Here is an 11,566-nt window from a genome sequence, read left to right as displayed (position 1 = left end):
TCACATCTGATCCCACATTCCAATTAATTTAGCTAGAACACTTGAGCTAGTTATTGATCTCTTTCCCAGATAAATGTGTACATGGTGCATTTTCAGTTACAAAAGAGGTTCTCCCTCTTTGGGTCGTGCGAGCAAATTTGTGGTTGGACTTTGCAGTGATGTTTTTAATACCGCACTTTTCAAACTTTTTGTTAGTTTGCAAAGGAACAGCAAATGCTGCCCTTCTGAAAGAGTAAACGCAAGGAGTGTGCATAAAGCCTTCATACACAACTGTGACAACTGACTATCAATGCATTCCTATTATAGCACAGGACCTCCATATCCATGGCAATTGTGGGACCCTAATTCGCAAGTATGTGATTGAAACCCACCCCAAAATAGTAAGTCTAGAAGCGCCCTCTCTTTACTTTGAGGGAGAGGAAGGTGAAATCCTAAATGCAGCATTCTTGCAAAGCAGCCATAATTTCAACATGCAGAAGCAGGAGGCCTGCGGCACTATCCATTGCCTCTTAGACAATATTCCTGCTCTCTGTGTTAAGTGTCCAGTGCATGTTCTTCCTCTTTTTCGGTCTAGAAGCATGGAACTCACAAATGCATGCCCAATGCATTTCAGATGTACGCAGATTGTCTATTGCCTAATATTAAAAATGGGCCAAAATGCATATTAATAAGTTAGCCAAGAATGCGAAACATGCTGGTTTGCAACCTGTCTGTGGCTGTGTCTCTCTTACATCACTCACAATTTCATATTTGCTTCAGAATATCGTCTTCAATGTAGCAGCAGCTTGAGTTATGAGACATGGAAGATTCAATGATGCAGCCAATGATTTGATTTGATTTATTTTTTTTAAGGCCTTCAAGCCTTTCTAACTTAAGGGGTTGTTCCAGTCAGTCCATTATATGTAATTTTAACTGTATCCAACTGAGAAGTCATATAATTGTAAAGGTCATCTTTGTGTAATAGTCCCTGGAATCTTACACAAATACCACCATCCGAGACTGTGTACCCGCTATACCTTTAAAGCACATCATTTCTCTCAAAGAATTTTGGGCATTGTGGTTGACACCTGGCAGAGTTTCAATTCCCAGCTGAGTGCCACAGCTGAGGTCTAAGATCTAGGTCTCATCACCCAGACATCTCAAAGCAAAGAAACACACAAGCATTCAGGGACCCACAGCTTCCTCAGAAGATCAAGATACTATTGAGTGTCATCAGCACGTGGTAGATTCCTGACCCAAATCTCTATACAATCTCTCCTGTCAGCGTCACATAGATGTTAAGTAGAGTGTAAGAGGAATCTCTGCAGCACCCCATGAGATAATTCCTAAGGTGTGGAGCAGTCATCCTTCCAGAACCATCTCCTGCAATTCCCTGGTTAGGCAGGAAGTACTTGTTGGAGGGTTTCCAGTCGCCAACCCCGACTGGTGGTGTGGAAAGATATTAACGGTGACTGAAACATCTGGGAGAATCAACAGAGTCACATGCCCTATTTCTCAGTGCAGTTCATCCACCAGCCAACCAAAGGAGTTTCTCTGTAAAACCAAACTGAAGTGGTTCCATCTAAATACATAGCCTGGAACTGACCAGTCATCATTCGTGCTATCACTTGCCTAGGCATGACAACTCTGAGACCAGCATCGGTAAATGGGCTCATCAGATCCATTATTTCAGAAATTTCTGTTCAAAGCACAAGCGATGGAAGATCTATGTTCACAGCAGGATACTTAGTGAATGCCTTTGTTTCGCAGAAACTTGGCATGATTCAGGGATGTGTTTTCCTAGCATGCTTAGGATTCATATAATGGGAGTGGCAGATCAAGTTTTTTAGTTAGTTGTTATCCATCTCTCTCAAGAAACAATAGAGTGTGCCTCGGGGTTGAAATAACTAGACTGACTGTTGCAGTTGAATACAGTGGAATTCCTATTAGTGGCAGGGTGAAAAAAATGTAATCCCTTCTGCTTTGGGGAGGATTTCTCTGAAGCAGTTTTTTATAGCAGCGTTGGGGTAGAGTGGTGCGGATTTTGGCTGGGGAAATGATATGAGGAGGAAGGGTTAACCCTCTCCTCCATTGCCATGGCTCCAATCCAAATTGGATCCTGTGGCTGCTTTGAAGTCTTTTAAAAATTATGGTATCTCCTGGGGAAGGTATAGTCTGGATTTCAGTTAAAAGGCACTTCTTCAGCCCATTCCTTCCCTTTGATGTCTAAGCCTTGAAAACAAAACATGATACTGGAAGTAACGCAATTTCAATTTGTCTTTAAAATGATCTCCTATGGAAAATAATGGGAGTCTCACAGCATGAGCTTCTGAACTCAGAAATGGACGAAGCTGTGCAGCATGCAGAAAAAATGTTTGGTCACGGGATGAAGTGTCGCATTATGTAGTACAGGGGTCACCAACCTAAGGCCCATGGGCCGGAAGTGGCCTGCAGAGGTCGTTTGACCGGCCCCCGAGCCACCCACTCACGTGTTGTGCTAAACCGGCGCGGTGCAGCGCAGGGAGTTGCTTCCGCTGCGCTGGAAATGGCGTCTGTGCACACACAGATGCCAAAAATCACATCTGCGCAGACACCGAAAATTGTGGGTGCGCGCGCTCATGCACACACACGATCCAGCCCATGGAGGGATATCCGTGAGACCAAACCGGCCCAGGCAAGATAAACCTTGCTGACCCCTGATGTAGTATCATCACCGTTTGTTCCCCAAGAACGTCATCAGATTTTGATAATGCATTACGGATTGCAGCATTTCCTTCAGTTGTGATGACTGTGTTCTTGAATAATAAACTCATCGCTGTAGGACAATATGACTGTTGTCCTGCTGTGAGGTTCTCAATGGATGTCAACTTCTGTTTTTCCAGCTCTGATTCCCATGTTTCTGGAATTTTAATTCTTAGGTCAAAGGTTCTGTGTGATTCTAAAAATAAAACAATCCTTCTATAAATGTACGTTACAAGTGCCTCTGTACTCTAGCCACTGCAGTAGCTGAACTACTAGTGACTTTTGGACAAATGTCACCAGTCTTCAAGAAGGCCAAGGAAGGAAGAAGCAATGCTGGTTTAGAGTGCACATCTATTATAAACAGGACAAGGTAGACTTTTGAAGCCATGATATCAGCTAAAGAAGATTCAATTACCCATTGGCTCCCATCCTTTCCTTGGGCTCTCCATTGAATTCATGGGCCTGCTGAACAAAGACATTTTGACAGTTTTGGTGCAGGATGCACCATTCATAATTCTCAGTGCTCCTTGAGAACTTGCCGAGATGGAATATGAGGAAAGAGCAAAATCAAGAGTGGAAAAAGAAACAACGAAAATAAATTGGAAAGCCTGGAAAGTTGGTTAGAGTGTGCAGCCAAGGTTGCAGGTTTGATCCCCATATGGGACAGCTGCCTATTCCTGCATTGCAGGGAGTTGGACTAGTTGATTCTCAGGGTCCCTTCCAACTCTACAATTCTGTGATTCCAGAAGTCTATGAAATTAGCTGCAAAAAAGGACCTTTCAGGATTGTTTGGTGGACGTGTAATTCTAAATGCATGGCAAAGAAATGTCTAGGTTGTTAATCTGGAGATACAAACAATGCTAAGTCCTACAATGCCAATTCCTGGTCATTGCACCAATGCAAATTAGGTCCTTCAACCAGGGCTCTGCAGGCCTAGCAGGGCCCAGATTAACATAGGTAGGAATGGTGTATACATACAAATTGTGATGCATGCCATTCCAACACACCCATCAAAGGGATTTAATGGGACGCCTTTAAAGGGAATACCTATCAAGCATGGGACTTAAGGCACAACATGTCATTCCCACTGCCTTCACGTACAGCCTTCAATAACTGCTAGTCTGCTATTATTAGTACTTCATTCTAGATGAAAGGGAATATTCATTTTTATAAAAAGGTTTACATCACTTGCCTCTGGTGGTGGTGGGATTATAAACACTGAGGTCTGAATAGGGATGGGAAATAAATTATTTCAGTTTGCATTTTAAATGTGAAATTACCCAATAATTCATGGGATCCAAACAAACAAACAAAAAATGAACTGAAACATAGCTCTCTTGAAAACTGCACTTCTTTGAATTTTGCAGTGCACTCCTTATGCAAAGGATGTGTATAGAATTATATAAGGCACACTCTTCCATTGTCTCCCAAGACAGAGGATGCCAACCAATATTAGTAAAAAGGGTCCCATAGGATGAGTGTATTAGTGAAAAGGATGTACAAGAAAGCATTATATGAAGGGGAAATTGCTTGTAAAAAATCATTTTCTAGGCAAAATTGCATACAAAAATATGTATATTAAGAGAAAATAAATGCACACAAAAATGTGTACAAACTGTCATGTAGACACTTTAAAAATGTTTGCAGTTATATGAGGAAATGAGAGTGAACCAAACTTAAGAGTGGAAAAATGAAAAATAGAGGGAAACTGAAACTAACACATTCATTCATCTCTTGAGGGAAATAAAATGCAAGTATAGATACTGACAATTCAATTAGAGCTAGTAATATCATTTGTACATTTAAAAAAATGTGAGCAGATCATGCATTTCTACTAAAGAATTTAAAAGCAAACCCTGAAAAACTGAAGCAACCTCCACTTGAGCTAGATTTCCACTTGAGCTCTGATGGTGTTTCCTGCTTGGCAGGGGGTTGGACTCGATGGCCCTTGTGGTCTATTCCAACTCTATGATTCTATTCTATGATTCTAGATTTCAGGACACTTGTAGCTCTGGTGTTTGGGGCTATTTAATTTAGAATAAGTAGACTGTAAAATTACCCATGGTATGTAGAAAGGGCCGCTTCAGACTTCTGTTTTATGGTAAGTGGTGGAGCAACATGTTGTTGATACATTAATAGTGTGATATTAGTGGATGTATACTGGATTGCCTACTCATAAACTCACTTTATCAGTTGTTTTGCAATGCTTCCCCAATGTTCCTCCTTTGTTGCATTCAAACTTTAACTGCCCATTCCATCATCCATGTTCCCAACACCTTGAATTCTCTCACTCTTTTTTTTTAAGTTACTTGTGCACCCATAATTTCATCTGTACATTCATACATATACTAGTGGCCAAAATTGTGGAAACCTTTTGGGAAAAGTGTATTTCCGAGGTTTGATGGCTCATAACACCACTTTTTTTGGAGTAATGCCATAAAATTATATATCAATGGAAAGATAATTTAATGAAGAATGTAATGCAATAATTTTTATGAAGGATTATTTATTACAACAGCAGTCATAAAGAAGAAACATGAAACACATAGAAAAAATGAGATATACAATACTTAGTTGAGTAACCTTTAGTTTTAATTACGGCCTTACAAGACCTTCCCATGGAGTGAACCAAGTTTTTTTAGTTCTGCAGTGGTTATTTTCTGAAACCAAGATTGAATTATTGCCTCTATTAATTGGGTTTTATTGCTGGGTTGCTTCTGACAAACAAGTTTCTTTTGTCGGCTCCACACTTCAAACCATTTTCATGGCAGCTTACAACATTTCTAAAAATGCATAATCGCAACATAAGAATAGTAGTCGTAAACAATAAATGAAACATTAAAAAAATATACAACCCAACTGAAAAATTTCCACATATATCACAAGGTCCAACAGCAACAACCCTCCCAACAACTCCCTCCCCCAAAACAAGAGCCCAGCCTAGGAGTCGGTTCAGCAGCCTCAGCTTTTGTAGTTGGTCGGTCAGGAGGGCCTCCCCCCAACAAGCTAAGTGGAAAAAGCCTGCAATCTGTACACTTCTTATGTTTGCTATGATTGCTTTGCTACACCATTGCTCATTTCCACCAAACGGAACAAAACAAAACGCCCACTCACTAAAAAACAAAAGCCCACATGAATGCTGGTATCCGGCATCAACCTGAAGTATATGTGAGTGGTTACATCACAAAGAAGCAGATACAATGCAGCACATTGCCAAGGCCCCCTTGTGCTGTAGCACAATTAGAAGCTGGACTAAAAAGAAGAAGAAATAGAACATTTGTAGTACAGTGGTACCTCGGGTTAAGAACTTAGTTCGTTCTGGAGGTCCGTTCTTAACCTGAAACTGTTCTTAACCTGAGGTACCACTTTAGCTAATGGGGCCTCCTGCTGCCGCCACCGCGCAATTTCTGTTCTCATCCTGAAGTTCTTAACCCGAGGTACTATTTCTGCGTTAGCGGAGTCTGTAACTGAAGCATCTGTAACCTGAGGTACCACTGTATATGGGATTTCAGGAGGAAACTACTGGACATACAATGCAAAGTAGTGTGACTGTTCCAAAATCTCTGAGGGCGCAAATCGTATTTACTCTAGGAGCGCAGACAACCATCTCAATAATGCACAATAAATAGGATGAAGGTTTTCTCCCATTCTTATTCTACTAGAATAAGAAGCTGGGCATTGGAAGACTCAGGACCTACAAAGGAAAACTCTTCTTCACACACTGCATAGTTAAGGTATGAAATTCACTCCCACAGGGTGTAGTGATGGTCACAGGGCCTGCCCAATACATTTTGGCGCCTGAGGCAAACCACAAAATGTTGTCCCCCCCTCCCTGCCAGGGAAGAGGTGGCAAGTGAAGACCTACATCAGGAACAAGGAGGGACTAAAGATCTATACTGAGATCTGCTCCCCCCAAGATCTGCTGCGGAACACGTGAGGAGTGCGCTCAGGTACTACTTGAGAACTTCTCACAAGCATCTGGTTGGTCACTGTGAGAACAGGATGCTGAAGTAGATAGGCCTGTGCTCCAATGCTCTATTTTTCTATGGCCATGTGTTAGCCACTTCCAACAACACATTGCTTTTTTTCTTGTTGACGGACATTGCAATGTGCAAGGATGCAAAGAAACTTCTGGGAAGTCTTCAAAAAGTTAGCCTGCATGTTGTTTCTCGGGTGTATTTTAAAACAAGATAAGCAGATATTTACATGCTCCAACCCACCGCCCTGTTCCTTTGTGGAAATTGCGAAATTAGTTTGTTTCAACTGAAATCATCCTTATGGGAAAATTCATCCGCTTTGGAGAACAGAAAAGAACAAAAACTCAAAAGAAACCAATGCTGGCATCCGGATACTTCTTAACTCTGGACCGAAGTCCCCACCCTGCCAAGATCTCTTGGCTTGAACATGTTTTTCATGCTCCCAGCTCAACAGCCTGGTATGTTCCAGCCAGTGAAGTCCTACTGAAAGTCCAAATTAGGTTGCAATTTCAGCATGCTTTTTGACTGATCACCCAGGAAATGTGGGGGCCTACCGCCATCTGTTGGTAAGCCTCTTTCACAGCAGGTGCAGCTTTCAAAGAAGACCATAAAACGATCCGTTGTGTCTTGTACTTTTGCAAGCTTTCAAGTGACATGGAACTTTTCATCGGTCCAGGTGGAAAAATTGTTAAGTCTTCAGCATGGGAGACCATCCCCTTAGATGTGCAATATTCAAGACATTTCAGAGAGACTGTCTAATTATAAATCACACACACACACACACACACAGAGAGAGAGAGAGAGAGCATGTAAAGGTTAAGGAGAATTCTGAAAGATATGAAAGTTTGCAATTCTGGAAGTGGCAGAAGAGAATTTTTATTTTTGCTCCCCTTTCTCTAGAAATCAGGAGTGTTTCTTAATCTGAATATTTAAAGGCCTTTTTGCACAACTGGTCAGGATTGCAACCTTCAGATTGAGGAGCCTACAGAGAAAGAGGGGAAAGGGGTAGAATCTGGCAGCCTAGATGAAAATTGGGGAAGGGGAGGCAGAAAAAACATGCCTTTCCCCAACTCCTCAAGCGCCCCTCCTCAAGACATGAACAGAACTAGCTTCCTGCTCAAAGCTCTCAGGAGTCCTAAAAAGCACCCCTCTTACAGGGCGGGATGCACTACAACATTGTGTTGCAGTTCTCAGAAGATAAAAATAATAAATTATAATTACTATGCACAACTCACAGCACATTCCTATTGGTTTAATGGGGCTTACTCCTAGCTAAGTGGATATAGGAATGCAGCCTAAAGTTTGAAAATGGTCCTTGGCTGATATCCAATTATGGTAACAATAATGGAATAGGCCAGTAATTAAAGAAAGAAAAATTATTAAAAGCTGAGATTTGGTAACTCAATATATAAAAAAAGAATTACAAATCTCAAGAAGAGGAATAGATTATTTGTACTTATAAGAGAAAGAACATTTGGAAAGCTGGCTCGTATACTTTTGGAGCGAGTGTGATATTATAGTTCATATTCGATATTTATTAATACTTTTTGCATATTTCACTTTTTGAAGGGTAACATGTGCAATAGTTTATGGGCCAGTGTTTATAATTTTTTCTTTTTCTGGCTTTCACAAGCAGAACTCAACATTTCTTTCCCACTGCATCTTTTTGCTGTTGTGCAGTTGAACAGAACCATAACCAGGAAAAATGTGGGACTGTTTCACTTTGAAGGAGAATGTTGGCAAACTGGATTCACTTGGGTTGTAGTGATGGGCAAAAGAGATCTCTTTGGGGAGTGCTCCTTTGGGAGGAAGGCCAATACATAAATAAAATAAATAATCAAAACAGAATAAGTACTCCTAAAGTCAAGGGAAGTGCATGTCAAACCTCCTAAACCAGCATAGGAATATAATGCAATCATCTTCTTTTTTTTGAATTGAACATCAAGGTCTGTGCAAGTAAAAATTAGCTGAGTAACGACTGCACCTGCCATAGGCTTTACTTTCTGTAAAGCCAAGTTGTGTGCGCAGATGTCAGTGAACTAAAATGGATCAGTGAACTAAAATGGACGGGAATGGGCGAATTCAGTTCGGATGACCATCATATCTACTACTGTGGGCAAGAATCCCATAAAAGAAATGGAGTGGCCCTCATAGTCAACAAAAGAGTGGTGAAAGCTGTACTGGGATGCAATCTCAAAAATGATAGAATGATCTTGATACGAATCCAAGGCAGACCTTTTAACATCACAGTAATCCAAGTTTATGCACCAACCACTGGTGCGGAAGAAACGGATATATAATAATAATAATAATAATAATAATAATAATAATAATAATAATAATAATTTATTATTTATACCCCGCCCATCTGGCTGGGTTTCCCCAGCCACTCTGGGCGGCTTCCACAGAAACCAAAAAACACTAAAATATCATACATTAAAAGCTTCCCTGAATAGGGCCGCCTTAAGATGTCTTCTGAATGTCAGGTAGTTGTCCATCGCCTTGACATCCGATGGGAGGGCATTCCACAGGGCGGGCGCCACCACCGAAAAGGCCCTCTGCCTGGTTCCCTGTAGCTTCGCTTCTCGCAATGAGGGAACTGCCAGAAGGCCTTCGGCGCTGGACCTCAGTGTCCGGGCAGAACGATGGGGGTGGAATTGAACAATTCTATGAAGACTTACAACACCTTATAGAAATGACACCAAAGAAGGACGTTCTTCTCATTATAGGGGATTGGAATGCTAAAGTAGGGAGTCAAGAGATAAAAGGAACAACTGGCAAGTTTGGCCTTGGAGATCAAAACGAAGCAGGGCAAAGGCTAATAGAGTTCTGCCAAGAGAACAAGCTTGTCATCACAAACACGCTTTCCCAACAACACAAGAGACGACTCTACACATGGACATCACCAGTTGGGCAGCATCGAAATCAGATTGATTATATTCTCTGCAGCCAAAGATGGAGAAGCTCTATACAGTCAGCAAAAACAAGACTTGGAGCTGACTGTGGCTCAGATCATCGGCTTCTTATAGCAAAATTCAAGCTTAAACTGAAGAAAGTAGGAAAAACCACTGGGCCGGTAAGATACAATCTAAGTCAAATCCCTTATGAATACACAGTGGAAGTGAGGAACAGGTTTACGGCTTTAGATTTGGTGGAAAGAGTGCCTGAAGAACTATGGATGGAGGCTTGTAACATTATACAGGAGGCAGCAACTAAAACCATCCCAACGAAAAGGAAATGCAAGAAAGCAAAGTGGCTGTCCAACGAGGCCTTACAAATAGCGGGGGAGAGAAGGCAAGCAAAATGCGAGGGAGATAGTGAAAGATACAGGAAATTGAATGCAGATTTACAAAAAATAGCAAGGAGAGACAAGAAGGCCTTCTTAAACGAGCATGCAAAGAAATAGAGGAAAACAATAGAATGGGAAAAACCAGAGATCTGTTCAAGAAAATTGGAGATATGAAAGGAACATTTCGTACAAAGATTACCATAATAAAAGACAAAAGTGGAAAGGACCTAACAGAAGCAGAAGACATCAAGAAGAGGTGGCAAGAATACACAGAGGAACTATACCAGAAAGAAATGGATGTCTCGTATACCCTAGGTAGTGTGGTTGCTGACCTTGAGCCAGACATCCTGGAGAGTGAAGTCAAATGGGCCTCAGAAAGCACTGCTAATAAGAAGGCCAGTGGAAGTGATGATATTCCAGCTGAACTATTTAAAATTTTAAAAGATGATGCTGTTAAGGTGCTACACTCAATATGCCAGCAAATTTGGAAAACTCAGCAGTGGCCAGAGGATTGGAGAAGATCAGTCTACATCCCAATCCCCAAGAAGGGCAGTGTCAAAGAATGCTCTAACTACCGTACAATTGCACTCATTTCACACGCTAGCAAGGTTATGCTTAAAATTCTACAAGGCAGGTTTAAGCAGTATGTGGACCGAGAACTCCCAGAAGTGCAAGCTGGATTTCGAAGGGGCAGAGGAACCAGAAACCAAATTGCAAACATGCGCTGGATTATGGAGAAAGCTAGAGAGTTCCAGAAAGACATCTACTTCTGCTTCATTGACTATGCAAAAGCCTTTGACTGTGTCGACCACAGCAAACTATGGCAAGTTCTTAAAGAAATGGGAGTGCCTGATCACCTCATCTCAGTGGCGTAGCGTGGGTTGTCAGCACCCGGGGCAAGGCAAGTAATTTGCGCCCCCTAACCCGTGGATTTTAGCACTCGAGCCAGGTAGGGGCAGAGAGCTGCGAGTGCGAGCGCCCCCCCATGTTGCGCCCGGTGCAGCCGGCCCCTCCTGCACCCCCCACGCTACACCACTGCCTCATCTGTCTCCTGAGAAATCTCTATGTGGGACAAGAAGCTACAGTTAGAACTGGATATGGAACAACTGATTGGTTCAAAATTGGGAAAGGAGTACGGCAAGGCTGTATATTGTCTCCCTGCTTATTTAACTTATATGCAGAATTCATCATGCGAAAGGCTGGGCTGGATGAATCCCAAGCCGGAATTAAGATCGCCGGAAGAAATATTAACAACCTCAGATATGCAGATGATACAACCTTGATGGCAGAAAGTGAAGAGGAATTAAAGAACCTTTTAATGAGGGTGAAAGAGGAGAGCGCAAAATATGGTCTGAAGCTCAACATCAAAAAACTGAAGATCATGGCCACCTGGCCCATCACCTCCTGGCAAATAGAAGGGGAAGAAATGGAGGCAGTGAGAGATTTTACTTTCTTGGGCTCCATGATCACTGCAGGTGGTGACAGCAGTCACGAAATTAAAAGACGCCTGCTCCTTGGGAGAAAGGCGATGGCAAACCTAGACAGCATCTTAAAAAGCAGAGAAATCACCTTGCCAACA

This window comes from Podarcis bocagei (genome assembly GCF_964188305.1).
Source record: "Podarcis bocagei genome assembly, chromosome: 1".
Taxonomy (NCBI): Eukaryota; Metazoa; Chordata; class Lepidosauria; order Squamata; family Lacertidae; genus Podarcis; species Podarcis bocagei.
This window is presented reverse-complemented; position numbering follows the sequence as displayed.